Source organism: Chinchilla lanigera, unplaced genomic scaffold, assembly GCF_000276665.1.
Source record: "Chinchilla lanigera isolate Chin_1 unplaced genomic scaffold, ChiLan1.0 scaffold00030, whole genome shotgun sequence".
Lineage (NCBI taxonomy): Eukaryota > Metazoa > Chordata > Mammalia > Rodentia > Chinchillidae > Chinchilla > Chinchilla lanigera.
Genome location: NW_004955431.1, coordinates 21095149 through 21114391, shown reverse-complemented (window position 1 = coordinate 21114391; position 19243 = coordinate 21095149). Strand labels below are relative to the sequence as shown.

The 19243-nt window shown below is 36.4% G+C and overlaps 1 protein-coding gene across 2 annotated transcripts in view; it reads right to left on the bottom strand.

Annotated features, from left to right (window-relative positions):
* Positions 1–14917, bottom strand: part of Ccdc172 (coiled-coil domain containing 172) — a 94458-nt gene extending 79541 nt beyond the window's left edge. Inside the window, exons 1-2 of one of the 2 annotated variants that reach the window (XM_013515753.1) lie at positions 14867–14917; positions 4791–4845 (exon numbers count right to left, since the gene is read on the bottom strand). The gene's annotated coding sequence lies outside the window, so the exon portion shown is untranslated. The remainder of the gene's footprint in view (positions 1–4790; positions 4846–14866) is intronic. The other variant, XM_013515755.1, reaches the window with a different exon arrangement.
* Between the last annotated feature and the right edge of the window lie 4326 nt (positions 14918–19243).

The following is a 19243-nucleotide window of genomic DNA, read 5'->3' as shown; positions in this document are numbered from 1 at the left end:
ACTACAGTGAACTCCAGTGCTTTAACTGGATCCTTGTGATGTCCAGCGAACAGACACCCTTTTTGCACTTTTCCCCACCTGGTTCGTCTTACATATTTATATATCTTGTATTAAAACTTTTCTCTAATAACCACTGACTGATACAGCTAGGAAGTATCACAATCAGGATTTGAACCCTGTACCTTGTCAAGTTACACACCTAATACAGGGCAGAGAATGGAAACCAAGAAATATGGAATCAGAAACCACACATTCAATTTGGGATTCTGCTCTTTTTTTCCTTGAATTTGATTACAAGCATTTTACCATTTCATGCAAAACTTTGCATAAATATATTTTATAACTCATAATCATTACATATATAATTTAGATATGTAGAAATAAATTTGACTTTTATCTGTTTAAGGATGAAAAACAAAGCTGAATTGTGTTTTGAATTACATTTTTGAGCTCTCATATGGAGGCTTCTGAACTATACCATGACTGCTGTCAAAGGAAAGGGCTTCCAGGAGATAAATTACATTACTAATTACTACCACTCCCTTCAGAATTATTTACTGTGGACCTGCACAGGGAGAACCCTCACAAGAAGGCTGGTTTTCAAAAGCGTGATCCTATTTAACATTCCAATTTTATTAGTTACACTCAAACTCCATTTATTATTTAACAAGCTCGTTCAGTGCAGAAATTTGGCAGGGTGAAATTTGGGCAGCCTTTTGGGAGCTCAGTCACGTAACTCATATGGGATATGGAAGAGAAAGCTGCTGGAAGTTCAAGAGAGGGAGGACAGGGAAAAAGGGTATCTTCATCTTCAGGCATTTTCTTCAAATCCCAGAATACTTAGGTGCTTTTATATCTTGTTAGAATCTTCTTAGAGATACCACAACAATAGATACTAGGAGTTTAAATTTTAATCTTGTTTACTGAAGCAAACAATTATGTTAGCTTGCAATTCAAGATTTACATGCTTCATGATAGTGAATAAAAGTAGCACATTAAGATATTTATAGGTGTATGTATACATGTTTGCATAGTGGTAAGATTTTTTTCTCATAGATATATATGCTGATTATATTCTATAATGTACAGAGCAAGAGTAGCACTACTTAAACTTATATCAAATAAAAATGGTATATGACATGATAAAATTTTGTGAGCCTACCATTTTCTGCAAATATATCTATAAGTCTAACAAAAAAGTCATGCTTCATTCCACAACTATTTACTGAATTTCTGCTTTTTATTCAACATTCATTCAGCTAATATTATTGAACATCTCCTATGTGTCATATTAGAGAAACAAGACTTAAGAAAAACAGAACTATATAAAAAACACTTTTCTTCCCCTGGATATTGCTAACCTCATCAGAGAATTATTATATTTTTCAGCATTTTGGCAGCAGTATAAACAACTGCTTTCAGATGTTTCCACAGATGTTCTTTAGAAAGAAAGCCAATTATTTGCATTATGATAGCACATATGATTCTCAGATCTAAACTTTTCCATCTGTACATGTTTCATTTAATTGCATACCTATGAAATATAAAAGTTAAGATCGCTCATTGTCTCTCCATCTCAGACTGTTGTTTGTACTAACCCTAGCACCTGGGTTATGGAGTCATCAATAATTGCTTTGCTAGAAGGCCTTATATCAGGCTACATTGCTCTTGTGATTTAAAATTCATTTCTTCTCTTTCCTTAGATTGATGACTTCCCTAAGTTCTAAACTTGGCTTGCAAATACTGACTAGCCCAGGGCCTATACATTGCAATGGAAAGAAGAGAAGTAATTCACTTATTTTATGTTTTCTTTTTTAGGGCATCTACCAAAAAGGGAAAAAAAATGTGGGTTCAACCAAGTTTAACAGCCATTTATTGAGTATCTACTAAATGTAAAATTCTCTCATGGATGCTAAGGAGGATACAAAACTGGAAAGATACAGATTTTGCTCTCCTGGAGGTTATAATCTATCAAATGGGGCAGAGTATACACAAATAACCCCTGGGAAGCCTGAATATAACACCCTCACCCTTGTGCTGTGGATATATAGTGGAGGAAGAGTGATTAAGTCTGATGTGTCTGTAGAGAGAAATATCTGAGCTGGGTTTTACAGGAGGTTGGAACTGCAATAGATAGAAGGGTGAAAAGAGCAGAAGGTTACGTAGGGCCAACATTTGGACAGTGCTTAACATCTTCATGTATGTGGTGAAGGATCACTTAACGTGTTCAAGCAGGTAAGCAGCATGTCACACTTGCTCTGTGAAGTCAATTCATGGCAATGGGTTAGCAACACTGAACGAGAAGAAAGTAACATTGAGCATATATTGAAGAGCTTGCTGTCTATTCAGTCAGTTCACGCTGCTATAATAAAATATCATAAACCAGTTTTTAAAACAATGGAAATTTATATCACACAGTTTTGTAGACTGGGAAGTTCAAGATTAATTTGCCTGCAGATTCTGGTTTGATAAGTTTTTGATTCCTGGTTCATAAAAAGTATTTCTCACTTCATACTCACAGGGTGGAAGAGACTGGCTATCATTATACAGTCTCTATTATAAAGACAATAATAATATGCAAATAAGACAATATAATATTTATAAGGACAATAACCAGTTGTGAGGGCCTTGCGTTCATCACCTAATCATCCTGCAAAAGCCCTATTTGCAAATATCACCTTTTAAGTTAGAACTCAACATATGAATTAGCAAGGGACCCAAACAATCAGACCATAGCACTATGTACCAATTATCATGTGAGACCTCAACATGAGTGGATTCTTTTAATCAACCTAACAACTTCATAAGATAAATTATTTTGTTACTTGGGGGATTGAAGCACTGAGGGCTAAATTATTTGTCCACAGTATATATAGTAGGAAGAAAGAAGCAGACTCAGGATTTGAATTCCAGTAGTTCCTTAACCACTTCCCACTGCCTCTAAACCTACAGACTGGTGGTGGGGAATACAACTATTTCATTTCAAGGCAGGTATATTTTCCAAAAATGCTTATTACCAATTAATAGTTTTGGAAGATATGTTTAGACTTCTAGAATTAGTGAATTAGTCATGCAGTGCATCTATAATGAATTAAAATGTGATCTAAAAAAATTGAGAATATGTCATGCTTTGTAGTAAACACTTATTTAAAGCTTATTTAAATACTATGTATCCAATATGTTAATCTAAAAATGAAATTCATATGCAAAGTACTACACTGATTTCCTGATACTCATAATGGCTTCCCAAGACTATGATAATAACATGTCACAACTGTGTGTTTTAGAACAACAGACATTTTATCACAACCCTAAAAGCTAGAAATCCAAATGAATGGGTCTGCACATTTGGCTCCTTCTGGATGCTCTTAAAGGAATCTATTCCTAGCCTCTTCCCAGCTTCTGGTCCTTGCTGGTCGTGCTTGGAATTCCTTGTTTGTAGACACTTTGCTCCAGTGTCTGCCTCTGCCATCACTTGGAATTCTCCCTAACATCTCTTCCTCTTTTCTCCTTATAAGGACACCAATTATATTGGGCCTACCCTGCTCCAATCTGACCTCATCTCAACTGGTTATATGTGCGAATGACCCCATTTCTAAATATGGTCACATTCTGAGGTACTTGGGGTTAAGATTTCAATATATCTTTTGGGGGGACATAATTCAACCCACACAGATCTTAAAAGTTAAGTTGTTGGATAGTATTTTTTTCAATTTTTAAGTAAGACTGACATTTGTATTATAGGCAAAGAATTTTTAGTGGCTTAAGGGACTTTAGAAAACATCTTACATAATCCTTTTGTAGGGGTCAACATTGAAGATAGAGAGGGAAGAGTTTCCATGATGTTGGATGTACAGTTAGTACCAGAGCTAAGTCTAGAATTCTCTCTGACTTTTTCTGTTCCAATGAAAGATCTTTTTTGTTTGCCAGTGTCTTTTACCCAATTCAGTTAAATTAACATGTCATTTCTCTGTTTTCTATTTTGAACTTTCTTGTAAGGATTTAAACAAAAGATGTAACAGCCAGGGCGTGGCTGGTCTAGGGCAATATGTAATGTAGTAACTCCCATTAAGATTAGGTAGATGAAATTCAGGTAGATAAAGAAAATACAGTTGTGTACACACATAGATACACAAATCGATATATACATGCTAAAATCATGTATGTAATTATAAAAATATTTTAAAATATCAATTTTATTTTTAATCTTACATTTCTTCAGTAAAAATGGGGGTTAATTATCAATTCTTAATCATTAATTGAAAAAATTCTGTTAACACTTTAGGAGTTATTAAATATTAAAATTTCTGGAAGAAAAATCTATAGTGTAGCTGGTGAACTTGCACTAAAAACTCAGATGCTGGGCTGGGAATTTAGCTCAGTGGTGTAGTGACTGCCTGGCAAGCATGAGGTCCTGAATTCAATTTCCAGTATTTGCCCCACCACCAAAAAAAAGAACCTCAGAGGCCAAAGCCCAGCATAGGGACCAGAAAGACTGTATCAAAGCAGCCTGTCAGCTCCAGAAAGCAAAAATAACACTTGTTCTTCACCATGTATAATTTGTTTGTTTATTAAATAAGTATTTATTGAGTATACAATATACTATATTTTAGGCAAGGAAAAATTTGGTATTATAAAGATAAGACAGGTGGCTTATAATTTAGTTATAAAGTTGTAGTTTCCATGACAATAAATTTAAGTGGTTTGTTATTACATAGAAATAATTAAAAGAGAAATTTAAGTCTTTCTTCATACTGGTTATTTATTATAATAAATAATTTTTTGCTTACCTTATAAGTACAGAGTTACACACCACATAAATCTACTCTTAGCTGTTCACTAGACCTAAATTTAAACAAAAAATTAATATAGTCCATCCAGTTTTTATTATAATTTATATGAATGAAGATTTATATTAATTTCAGTGAATTAGTGGGTATTTGAAAATTTGGAATAAATTCTAATATTTTTATGGCTTTCTATGAATTATTCAGTATCTAGAGAGTTGAAGGAAATTAATGTACACATTTACATATATGTGTATAGGTAGAGTGAGCTATAAATCCTATTTTCTTAAAACACTTCACTAAATTGCTCACTTATAAGGATAAAATTACTTTATGCTTTCAATGTTTAAAATGACTTTAGTGGCCTTAGTACAATAGTATTACATTATAAAAACCAGACACTGCCATTATTTTCCCTCCACAATGCCATAGACAGCTTGAAATGTTTTATTGTAGTTTACACGGCTCATAAACCTTATCTTTTATTTGACATTGCAGGTGTGTTGATAATCGAATATAGAAAATCCTGTAAGATGGTTAAAGGAAATAATTAGTTAGCATTTAAATAACAGAGCTTGCTAAGAAACATTTTTAAACAGAGAATACTCTGATTATTGCCTAGGTAATAGTAAGTAGTTCTGAAATAGAATTGAATGGAATGAAAAAGAGTGAAAATAATTTAAATATCTCTGGAAATACAATGAAACATTGAAAAATGTTTCAATTGCTGAGGAAGTTGTAAAAATGTCATCATTTGACATTCTTACAGTTCTGCGCTTGTTATATCTCATAATTCTACTTATACAATGTGTACATGCACAGGTTTCCTAAATTGTTTCATAATCTATCCCATACCATCTTCTTTTACAAGGCGTTAACCTGGAGAAAACCAAGAAATGGCTGAGGTTCCACAGGGTGTCTTGCCTTAGCTTCCAGTGAATAAATGAAAGGACAGTGCACGCAGGATCCAAACACTCATAAAAAAGATTCATGGTGATATTCTTAGAACAAATTAATAAAACCTAAGAGAACTTGTCAGAAAAAATGTCCTTAAGATGATTTTATTTCAGTAATTGTTGTATTTTAAATGCTTTCATTTTCTTTTGTGATGTCTTTTATCTTACTTACAGATGCTATTACTCATAAAATATGATATTTCTGTCTAGAAGGCTGTAACTAAATGAAACATAATACTCTCATCTCAGAGTAGATAAGGAGATTCAAATCTCTTGCTTCACTGTGTAAGCTGATTACTGCAGAGGTCAGAAAGCTGGTTTCCACATCCTTTAAGTGCCAGCTGTGATACTTTGTGTAACTGACCACATAACTTTCTTTCTTTTATTCAATTGCAGTATTTGATTGGCAGTACATCTAGGTAGTTTACAAGATGGACTCGACATTCTGTAACTTGAGAGTGGTGTTATGGCCGTAAGGTGAGTCCATGACAAATGACCACAGACATCATTCAGTAAGTGCTGAAGACCTACTGTGTGCCAGACTCTGTGCCACAACAGTGAACAAGCTAAATGTGCTTTGGCACTAACAGATCCAATAGGGGCAGCAAAAATACAAACACAGTGAGTGTATATATCAAACCTAACAGTGAAGGATAGGAGCCTGCTCTAGACAATGCATACAGTACATTTACCCTCAAACAGTGCCTCAGGCGAGGCAGAACTTGGCATCTGCAGAACAGAGGGAAGCCAATGGGATCATTGGGAAGACAGGGCTGTCAGAAGGATGAGAGCCCAATCATGCAGGTCCTTGAGGGCAATGCAAGGAGGCTGATTTATTCAAAATACAGTGGAATTCCCTAAAGAGTTATATGGAAGAATTATTATATTTAACTATAAGAAGATGGCAGTGAAGCACTGGTTCCCAGTGGAGGACTAACAGCACATCACCATGACAGGATGAAGCACTTTGATCCAGACCTAGGGCTCAGCTGGATAACTAGCTATGTGACCTAGAGCAAGTCATTAACTCTCTTTCACCTTTATTTCACTTATTTCCAAACATAAATAGGAGAGGCAGAATAGGATAAAGGGAAGAAATAGGAGAGAGAAAGAAATGGAACTAAAGGCTCCATACTTTAAGAAAAGAAAATTTTAGATAGTAAATTGAATTTGAGTATGTGTGTGTGTGTGTGTGTGTGTGTGCACGCGCGTTACTAGACATCAAGCCTAGGACCTTATGCATTCTCGGCCAGTGCTCCACCACTGAGATACAGCTCTAGTCCCACACAGTAAATTGGAAACAAGCAAGAATTTAGTCATTTAGTAATAAAACCCTTAAGCAAGGCAAAATCATCCTGGCCTACTTTGTAGAAAAGCCACTTAAAAAGAATTGAGAAATGTATTAGAATCGTCCCTTGGCTACTTTGGTTAAGGATTTGTATCAAGACCTCAGAGAAGAAAACTCCAAGAGTCACCTCAGAATCCTCTCTATGTTTTTAACTTTAGTTGTACAGAATAGAAATTCACTGATATACCCATTCTGACTGCAAGTATATTGAGATACTCCTACACTGACTGCTGAAAAAATCACTGCTTCAGTTGGTACCAGCTACCTATGATCTTCTACTTCCACCCCTGGCAGATCTTCCCACAACTTAGCATGCAACTGGTTAACACTTGAATTAGCAGAAAGACCCCAAGTATCTTACTCAGTGTCAGGTCTGACTGCTTGGAGCCTGGCCCTATACAACTATCAATATCTTATTGTTGCTATAACAAATTCTCACAAATTTAAATGGCTTAAAATAATTCAGACTTTTTATTGTATGGTTCTAGAGGTCAGAAGTCTAAAATAGATCTTAATGGGTCAAAATCAATGTGTCCTTAGTTTTTCTTGAGGCTCTAGGTGACAATTCTATTTCTTGCTTTCTCCAGCTTGTAATATCTGCATGCATTGTCTCTACTATCTCCCAGCCTCTTTCTTCATCAAGCCAGCAATAAAACATCCTCAAATTTTTCTCCTGTTCTCACACTTCCGCCTCTCTTATAGTAACCTTGTGATTCTACTGGGCCCACTCCTATAATCCAGTATAATTTCTTCATCTCAAAATCCTTAATTTAATCACATCCTCAAAGTCCCTTTTGTCAGGTAATCTCACACATTTTAAATTTCAAGGATTAAGTTGTTGATATCATTGATGTCATTATGTTGTCTATGGGTGGTCATAAATTGTAAATATACTACCTGAGTATATACAGTAAGATGCATAGAGTGCTCGTAAAAATGTGTTGCTGTCAAAAGATGAGATATGGGAGGAAAGAATCTGAGTCACACATGAAAATCTTAAAATAGGACCATATCTCAAGAACTTTCTGGAACACTGCAGAGCTTTGATTCTCTCTCGTGTTAGTTACTATTAAATAGATGGAATCGTTTGAAAGAGAAGAACCGTTGAAGAATGTTGAAAAGGGGAGGGAAAAAATGCAAATTTCACTGCTAAGTCCAAATCTCCTGTTAGGGTTCAGGAGAGGAGTAGGACAGAGGAGGGACCCTCAGATGGACAGATCCCGGTGAAGACAAGCAGAGGTTCCACAAACTGATGCTGAGGGTGTATCAGGCAGTCATTAACCCTTCCAAGACTGTCTTAGTTATTTTTCTCTTGTGGCTCAGACAAAATACCTGACACCCAAAGTTAAAGGAGGAGTAGTTTATTTAGCTCACAGTTTGTAGAAATTTCATTCCATGACTGGCTGTCTCCAAGGCAGGGTAGTGTGGCAGACAGGCCTCAAAGGAGATACATTCATGGTGGGCAGAAGGTCGCAAAGCAATAAGGGAGGGTCCTTAACAACATCTTTCTGCCCCTTTTATCTTATTTTGACTACAAGGATTAGGGAGGGCAGTGCTAAACCAATTGGTCTACCGATTTAGTACTCGCACACCCTGAATCTCAGCATTTCACCATGAATCAATCACACACTATAGATCCAGCCACCTCTGAAAAAACCACCTATGACTACATGAGGCTTTAGGGAGACATCTAAACACAAGCCATAACAAGATCAATTGTCTACCAACTTTGGGCGCTGAAGGAAAAAATGGGCAAAGGAATGGAATGGTAATTTGGATGTGCTCTGTGATTTAATGCTCATGAGATTGATTTGATAAATTTGGGGGAATTTTGAAAATATGCAAAAGACAGCTAATCTAGTGCAGTTTACCTGCTCTTGGAGGGGAGGAGGCATATTTGATGGGTCTTTAGATATGTAACAGTGGCTTATATGCAATGGGAGTAAATGTTCTAATATAAAATAGGAGTCACAGTCAAGTAGTGGAAAGATTCTATGATTCTTAAATACACCACAGATTCCCAGTTTTTGGAAGTGTTAAGCAAATAGCAGGTGCTCAGTAATTCTGTGTTGAACGAATAAAGGAAAACGAGTGTATGTGAAAGTTTGGTATAGACAACAATTTTGGTGTAAAACAATGAGTGTCTAAATATTTAACAACCGGAAAAACCAGAAACCAATACTTAATGCAATGTATTGCATTTTGATAAATCTTATTAAAATCTAAGGGATCAAATGAATTTAAAAGCCTATGTTCCTGCCTATAAATAGGGTTGCCAGGTTTAGCAAATAAAAATACAGGATATGCAGTTAAATTGGTATGTCAGATAAACAAAGAATAAATTTTATTCTATTTTCCAAATATTGCATAACAATCAGTCTTTACAGTCATATTGTATTATATTTTAGGTAAATTATAACTTTGCAAAGATATTGTGTTTTAATGATGTTATTACTTAGGAAAAAAAGGTACTTTCACTAGATAAATATGTTCAAAAGGGGGTAGAGGACAGTGGGAGAACAGCTGCTCATATTGTGTTGTTTTCATAGCGTGCATTTTTTTAAGTCAGTTCTATGGAAGAGTACTAAAATTCAGCTTCCCATAAATTCTGCAGTGCTACCAGGGAACAGTAATCAGCAAGGATAAAATCTGAAAGGAAGGTCAGTGAGGCAGGTAAGAGCTGCTGCATTTGTATTACCTGAAGCACATGCAACCTTACAAAGAAGGAACAGAAGAAGCAAGGGAAAAGGGGCAAAAATATCATCCTATGAGACCACTATTAAATTTGTTTTAGGTAAAAGCTCCCCATCTCTGTCCCCACAGCTACTTAATTTTGTATGCATGTTGTGCTTGTTTAATCCAGAAAATAGAGCTAAACATGTTTTATGTACTCTGTGGTCTGTCTTCGTGATGCTCTGTTGCTGGTGAAGTAAAGCAGTCACTGTTTTTCTTAGAAAGGGCATGGTGTTGCTGTGTTCACTTGTGCCTGATCCAGAGAATCACTATTGATGCCTTTCTTCCATCAAGCATTTACATGCTACCTGGCTGTTAGGCCTGAAAATACCAGATGGAGCTTGGGAGCAGAGCGCACACTGTTGCCATAGAAACAAGATGCTATCCTGCTCTATGCAGCTGCCATCTTTTTCCCCCTCTTTCATCTTCTCACTATGAGGTGTTCTGATAGGAACCAGTACTGATATAATAGATTCCCCCATACACCCTCACCCATCTTGGAATACATCCACTCTTAAACATGCCTCAGCTTCCCAAGAGCCTAAAACAATGGGAAAATGATGTGATTTCCAGGACTTCTAATCAGAGTATAACTGATAAGTCTACGCTTTGACATCATTTTCTTCCCTTAAACTGCTATGATGCATTTGTCTTGTCCCCAAATGAGATAATATCTTCTGTAGCCAGAGGAGCCTCAGCTTTGACATTCCTGGAAATGCAACCTAAGTGTTTGTAATCACTGTGCAATGTCTGTACTCAGCAGGAGAGTGGAGAATGACCTCTCCTGATTCACTGAATTCCCCATAGTAGTGGCAGAATGCTGCACACACAGAAGTATGATAAATTCTTGTGGCTTGATGTTCGCACTTGAGGGGTACAGTCATTGGGCATAAACCCTCACTGCTGCTTTGCCTTTTCTAGCTGTTATGGAGTCCTCAGGGAATGGGACTATGGGAGAGATGTCCAGTGCAGATGGGTAGAGGGGCTAACAATATATTCTAGAAGCAAAGCTGCCTTGGTATCCCTCCACACTTGGGAACAGGTTAAATCCTTGGGCCTTAAATGTGTAGGCTAAAGAGTCGTGTTTAGGAAGAAAGGGATATTAAAATAGTTCATGTATGAGTTCCTCTTGCTGCTGTCACAAACTACCATGTACTTTGTGGCTTAAAAGAAGAACATTTATTCTCTTCCAATTCTAAAAGTCAGAAGTTCAAAATCAAGTGGGTTCTTTCTAGAGACTCCAAGGCAGAATCTCTTTCCTTGGCTTTTCTGGTTTGTAGAGTCCACGTATAGTCATTGGCTCTCTTACTAGAGCCAACAGCCTAGCCTCTAGCTCTCATCATTACATTGCTTTCCCATCTATTTCAAGTGTCTCTCTGCCTCCCTCTTTTAGGGACATTTGGTTGTATCTAGGCCCCACTCAGTTAATCTAGAGTAGTATCTCCATCCCAGAATTCTTAATTTAATCATATCTGCAAACTCCCTTTTGCCATATAAAGTATTTTGCCACTCACAGGCTCTAGGGATTAGGGGATGGATATTCTGGAGAGCCATTGTTCAGTCTATCACAGGATATCCCAAACCAGGATAATCATCTCCTGGAAATCCTTTCAAAAATGATTGCCAGTCTCTGTACTAATTTTTCCTATCAGAATTTATTAGGGTGAGGGCCTGAGAATCCATTTGTAAAACTCAGGTAATTCTGTTGGAAATCTAAGTTAAGAGCTTTTTTGGTCTCTTTCCTAAATGCACACATGTTCAAGATCAATGAGGGTGTGGGAGATTTTTAAAATGTATCTGTTGCGGAAGCTTGGAAGACCATGCCATGCTTTGAAAGTCATAACACTCCCAAGAGTAGCTGCGACAAACCAATAACTGAGTCTGGCAATTTAATGCTAAAGGTACCAGAATCGTTTGCTAATGCCTCCTTTGACCCTCAACCATATGAAGTAGGTATCTTGACATCTGCCACGAGCTGATGTTTCTTTTCTTTATGGAAGCTTATCTACTGATCGTTTCAGAACATTGTTTTTCTTCAGAGATACTTCCATATTGCTCTTGCCTATTTTGCCTACTTCAAGAGAAAAGGCTGTGGTAGAGGAAAAAATCCATACAATATCTTTAGAAAAACTGTAAATATTTCATCATTTCTTACTAAACATACATTATTAACTCTGTAATGTAAATATTTTATGGCCTGCAACTGGCAATTTTGGAATATATTGGTACGTTTGGAGAATTGAGGCTCAGTTAAAAATCCTACAGTGCTCACCCAGCTCATATTTAAGTTACATAGCTCTTTAAAAAGCATTTAACTCTCAGAATTAAGGGAGTAATCGAATCTATTTTTCAAAGGAGCCTGAAGGACCAACTCAGAACCTGAAACAGCACATTTGTGTGAAGAGAGAAATTTTTGGAGCCTATACCAGCTCAGAGCTTCCATCCTTCCAGGGATGACAACATGGTATAGTTTCCCATACCCTAGTGGACCTAATTTTATCCAAAGGACAGAAAGGACAGCCATACCAATAATCAGCTCTTTCAGATGTCCACAGTCTGGTTAGGAGTGGAATTGGAGAAGTTTTGCCACACACAAAAAGGCAGAAAATCTTCCCCAGCTCTAAGTATTTGGAACTGTGCAAAGGACAAGAAAATCCTTTCATTAAGTAAAATGGCTACATATCAGAACACTTAAGCCAGGTTTTCAAATATAGATGTATTCGGAGAATATTTTTTTCTTTTAATTCCAGTGACTCTCCAATACAGAGGTCATAGAAGCTGCCATCATTCTAAATTACAGACCATTTCAGAAGTTGGCTGTGATCCAGGAGGTTGCATTATTCCAAATTGCCTGTCAAAAACTGTCAAAACACTGCCATTATCAAAAAGTAGTCCTTTTAAATAATTTTCTTACTCTTTCCTCTAAAACTTTACTGGTATTGAGCCTTAATACCATTGCTTATAGGCATAGCAAGTGAAAGCCTTTCAAATGAGAAGTGGCAAAAAATAGACATAAAAATTCTAGGCATACAAAAACATACAAAATTCCAGTGGGAGAATTGAATCAGATGTACTCAAAGTCTTTACCCAAAGTCTCCCCCAAGTAATAGCCATTGCTAACCTACATGTGGAACTGTAACCAAGGACTAGAGAAAGTATGATTCCAAATATTATTTCCGCATGCTTGAAAATGTGAAAAAAAATTATACGGCTACTCACTAGTCTCTGTTTTTCCTTTTTCCCTTCTCTTTTCATACTAAATGTCTAGTGGAAAATCTTATATTTTATAGATTATTGATATTTCTCTCCTTCATTCCATAAATATGGAGAGCAACTTGATTTCCACAGGGTTTCCACACAAATCTGAACCTGAATCCTGTACATCCGTATCCCCTGCCCCCAGCTTTATTAAAAATTTGACAAAATAAAATTGTATATATTTGAGGTGACTAGCATAATGATTTGTTATATGCACACATTTGATATATGTACACGTGGTGAAATCATTACCGTGTTCAAGCTAATTAATGTATCCATTGCTTCCAGTAGTTACCCTTTTTACTCTCTCTCTCTCTTTCATGGTAAGAAATCTTAAGACCTACCTTCTTGGCAAATATCAAGCACAAAATACAGTGTTATTGACTATGGTCACAGTACTGTGCATTAGAGCTCCAGAACTGATGCATCCTATATAACTGAAAATTTGCACTCTTTCCCCAGCATCTCCCGTATACCCAAGCCCTAGTTGCTGACAATCACCATCCTATTCTCAACTTCTATGAATTTGACTTTTCAGACTCCACATGTAAGTGAGATCGCACAATATTTGTTTCTTTGAGTCAGGCTCATTTCACTTATCATAATGCCTTCCAGGTTTATCCATACTAACACAAATGGTAAGATTTCTTTTTTTTAAAGGCTAAATAATATTCCACTGAATAAATATTCCACATTTTCTTTATCCATTCATGTGTAGAATCAGACTTAGGTTGTTTCCATATTTTGACTACTGTGAATAATGCTGCAAGGAATATATTACATAAATTGGTATAACCATTAGGGAAAACAGAATTAAAGTTCCTCACAAAAGTAAATATAGAGGGGGCTGGGGATTTAGCTCAGTGGCACAGCACCTGCCTGGCAAGTGCAAGGTCATCAGTTCGATTCCCGCTACCAGAAAACAAAACAAAACAAAAAAAAAAGTAAAAGTAGAACTATGACATGATTCAACAGGCCTACTTCTGGATATATATCCAAAAGAAATTAAATCAGTACTTTTAAGTAATGTCCAAAGTCTTTATATATACATATTCCAATTTTCTTTTTAACTTGAAGATCTATGTCCTTTATCTCATTTTTACTTAAAACTTGACTCTTAGATTAGAAAAACTTCCTTCAAAAAGAGAAATACCTGCCACCTACTTTTTCTTGTATATAGAACGTAATGTTCAAAATTGAATTCTAGCAAAAAAATTTCACAGTAGGACCACTTATCTTTCAAACAATGTAAGAGTGACAAAATATTTAGAGAGACTGCACTTTTTTGAAGCATTATCTTACAGGCAACAGATTAGGAAACCAACAGGGTACTTCAATAATTTTGAAGGTCTTACTTGTCAACAACTGCTTTTTAAAAGAAGTGAAGTCCCACGAAAACACATAGTTTCCAAATTCAGACAAAAAGATACATAGAAACATTTCTTCAGACTACCAGTAATATAGTGCAGAGAAAATATAATGTGCAGGTGAATTCATTTAACAAAAAGACAGTGCTTTGAACAAATGTAGCATAAAGTTTCAGAATGAATCTGCAGTTTCTAAGGATGTTGATAATATATGTAATGGTACTTGATCTCATTAGCAGGCAACTCCAACTCTTCAGCTACCATAAAATACAAATCGTAATCAGCACATTCTCAAGAGCAGTATATCTGTCTGACCTGACTTCTGCTCCGCAGTTAACAATTTTGTTTTACTCCATAAAAAAGAAATTTTTACCCTCTCTAAACTATGCAAAGGGGCTCCACAAAGCTCACACTTACATCTAGTTTTTATGTTGCATCTTGTTCTACGTTCTGCAGCAATCTCTAGAACTTGGAAGATGTTCTTTTCACAATCACTAACAAGCCATAGTTAACTCATTACCAACAAAGAGCTCTGAGTTCCAATGGAGGACTTAGAATTCTAAGAAACCTCTCCCCAGTTTATCAAGTGTTTATCAACCTATTATTTAAAATGTTGCAGCCTAAAAGACCTGAACTTGAGAAAAAATTATAGGAAGAAATATTTTTCAATCTGTATCTTCAGAAACTCCTTGTTTTTCTCAAGATTTTCACGTTTTCTTTAAAAAGCAAAAATAATCATTCCACATAAAATGTAAAACAGACAACTGCATTCTTAAAGTTTCTAGAAGATTCACAATGTGCATTTGTTTATTAAAGATTCCAAGAAGCCTTGACATGATGAAACCTCATTCATTTTGTTTAGTACAACATTTCCAATTTATTTAACCACCGATCCTTTCTTACTTATGAAGTGTATTCCAATATGTAAAGGTTAATAGCGTTCTCCAAAATATGATTTGAGGTTCACCCCTGGTATGGATTTCTGTTCAGGCAGGTATGAAGGCTTTGATCACAGAGCACTGGGCCAGGAAGTCCAACAGTTGCGATCTTGATCTGGGCTAGCATTGCAGCAATCTGCTGGTCACCAGAGGGATAATGAATATGTACACATTGACCTTTTACAGACCAGAAAACTGGGGTCCTCATTTACAAAGCAACAAACCTGGCTGTAGGCTGAAAAGCCTCTATTTTGATTAACTGCTTCTGAAATGAGAAGCCTTAAACTGTATAGCTTATTTGTCCATTAAAGAAAATCCCTCAAATTTACACTTTTTAAGGGAAATGGGAACCAGAGACCATAATAAGATCATGTGAAAAACTGACCTAAGAAAGTATTACTTAATTATGAATGAAATCATGTTTTCACCCATTGAGCATAGTCATGTCTATTTGATCTTGCAAAATGTAGCAAATCTACTATGAGTTTCCAGTTAAGTTTTTCTCAATAGGGGCTGGGGATTTAGCTCAGCGGCACAGCGCCTGCCTGGCAAGTGCAAGGTCATGAGTTTGATTCCCGGTACTGGAAAACAAACAAACAAAAAAAAAAAAGTCTTTCTCAAATTTCATTATAAATGGAAGTCATGGTAGAGTTCATTCTTGCCTCCTAACTTCATATTATTTTTCTCTAAACTATATCTCTCTTTTGTACTTAATCATCATTCAGATTGGTAGATGACCACAAGAACCTATATTCTGTAATTGCTCAAATGTTTCAATAAATCACATCCAACATATCCCTTTGGTCTACATATTTGCCTAAAAGTGAATTTAAATGGCAGATATATCAGCAAAGTCACAGAATATTTTTCATAGGTGTACAACCTTAAGCACCCCCCCCAAGTGTTTCTTTTCAATTTTATATCTCTAATCCTGTATAGCCATACTTTATTTCATATATATTAAATGAGATAAATTAGTAATCATTTGAGATAGCTATAAAAATAAGGTTAAAAAAAAATCTATTTACTATGCTACCGACCAGAGATTCTATCATGACTTCTGTTTTCACATAAATTGTCCCTTTGAAGAATATTTTAGCTTCTTTGTAAGAAATCAACTCCAAAGTCAAAAGCCCAATAGGCAAATATATTTTAAAGACACACAATATTGAGTTATGTATACTTCTGAAGTGTAACATAAAGGGAACATTCATTTTTGAACTATAGACAACTCCACTGTTCGCCATTCCTACACTTTAGTAAGAAACTTACACTTCTTTCTGTCTTATAAAGTGAATATGCAGCTCAAGGCAAATGATGAACATTAGCACATTCTGAGACTTAATGCCTATAAATTGTTCTGCCCCAGGGTACAGGAAAGACTTGTGTCTTGGTCTTTTGGGTTCAGTGTTAACATCGTATGAAGACTTCCTCTACTTCTCTTTACAATCAAACTCTTGTGATGCCAAAAGGCCAAGGTTTTCAGAGAAGGGAATTTAATGTCCTTCTTTTTCCTGTTGGCAAATAACAGGAGGGTCAAAAACACTAAAGGTCATCCCTAAGCCCTTTGGTGGTAACCAACATATGGATCAATGTCATAATAACAGCCCCCAAATCATGTTAATAGTAACACTTTGATGAAGGGACAAACAGATGAGGCAGATGGTACCAAATTACAATCTTGATATAATGTCTGCTTTGTGGTTAGTGCCAAGGCTGGGAAAATTTTCCATACTTTCATTGCTCTGCTGATTTCAAGATAATACCACGTGCTAGGCCTTGTGTTGAGGATGTTTGTGTAGATTATTCCTTTTAATCCTCAAAGCAATTCTATGCTACAGATATTGTCATGAGCCAATTCTAAAACTAAGGTTAATTCATAAATGATGGTGCTAAAACTCAAACAGAGGTCTTTTCAGTTTCTATTCATTTGCAGGGCTTTTTCTGGACTTTTAGCCAGAATTCCCCCTCTTCATATTTCTACACACATTTATACCCAAGTCCTGTTTTCACATAAATTCGTAATTCCTTTCCTTGCAAGACAAAAACTTAATGCTATTTGGTCCTCAAAGGTAGCTTTGAATGCTAACTAGTTACCCTGACATTTGGGGAGATAGGGTAATGGAGAAGCTGACATAGGAATCAGTTCCTGAGCGACACTTTATTTTGATTTTGACATTAGTAAATCTTTAAAAATTATTTTAATAGTCACCTTTATCTTACTACAAGTATTTATAAGCTCTCACAAGGAAACAGATTCATCTGTGTGCACTCAGCTTTCTTACTCAGTGGATTTACTTTTAAAATGAGACTCTCCCCTCCTTGTAACATATCCCTGCCAAAAAAGAAAAGGGAACAGTGGGTTGAGTGAGAGATAGGGGAGAAAGAAGAAAGGTTTCCATATTTTTTACAACATCTAGTTTTTCCCAGTTGAATTCAAGTGCTCTGATTCTGCTCTATTCTGTCTAAAAAAATAATTTTTCCATCATGTAACACTGTGTGGTCCCTGGAATCAAGGCTCTTTCTCTTATAAAAGTACAGCAATGGCCAAATTTCCACAGCCAGGAGAAAAGAAAAGATTGAGACAATTTTCTCAATAATTGCTTTAATCCTCCCTCTTATACTGGCCTTGGAAAGTTGGCCAGTGACTATTAAAGAGTATTGGATTGATTTTCCTCTCCCTTCTGTTACTGTTTTCTCTGCCTGAAATACTACTCTCCCCCTGAGTTATCATACTCCCTCTCCTTCAGATCAGATGTCACCCCCACCCTGGGAAACTTATACTGACAACTCTTCCATTGCTACTTCCTGATTACTGCTTATTCAGTCCATTCCCAGCAAAATTAATCACCCTTCTTTCCTCTTTGCTCCCTTAATACTCTCTTACACCATTCACAGCATCAATCCTATCCTGTCATTGTAGTTAGCTATTTACCTGTCATTCCCTAAAATCTGTGAGTTTTATGAAGGCAGAAGAAGGCAGAATTTTGTTTTTCACTTCATCAGTATGTCCCCGTAATGCCTGACTCTCAACAGGTGATCAAGACATCTATATTGCGTCAGGTTTGTATCGGGAATGGCACATCTACCTCAGTCAACTTCCAGAGAAAGATAATTATTCCTCCTATCATTTCTTACAGTGACCACCAGCTTCACTATTTTAGGGCCTAGTGCCATGTTCATACGTTGGACAATGGGTACAGGTTTGAGCAACACATTTTTGGTGAGGAGGGATCCAACACCATGACATGAAGAAGGAAGACATCTTTCTTTCCTCAGTTTCTAGTGAGGATTTCCAGATTTAACTTAGTTCAATTGGTTTTTAAGAGTGTTGTAACTCTCAGCTGAGTTAGAAAACTAGATTCAGGAAAAACAGCATAACAACAAATCGCCATCTGCACAGTGGTTCCAGAGTGGAGATGGAGTCTGTTTCTTCTTTGTGTATGATAGCACACTTTCTTTAGGGGACGTCTTCCCTCACACCATTGTCCATGTAAGTCATGGGCCTGTCCAAAATAGGCTTGATGTCCTTCGGGCAGGTGTATCCTTGGTCCATCAGAATATTGCACTTCATGGGACACCGTGATTAGACAGGGTTAGGGGTCACACTAACAGAACCAGTGAGTATCCTGGTTTGAAATTACATGTGGACTGGGAATCAAGGAGGCAGGGGACGTGCATATAGAGAGGAAGACAGAGACAGAGACTACATAACTGTGGAAATCTATGAGCTGTGCCAATGAAGGGAAAAGTTGAAGCCATGTATACAAGGTGGAGAGGTAGCTAGCACATATGACCATACTATAAGCAAAAGGTCCCAAAGAGTCCTCTAGACCCTAGTGTCCAAATCAATTCT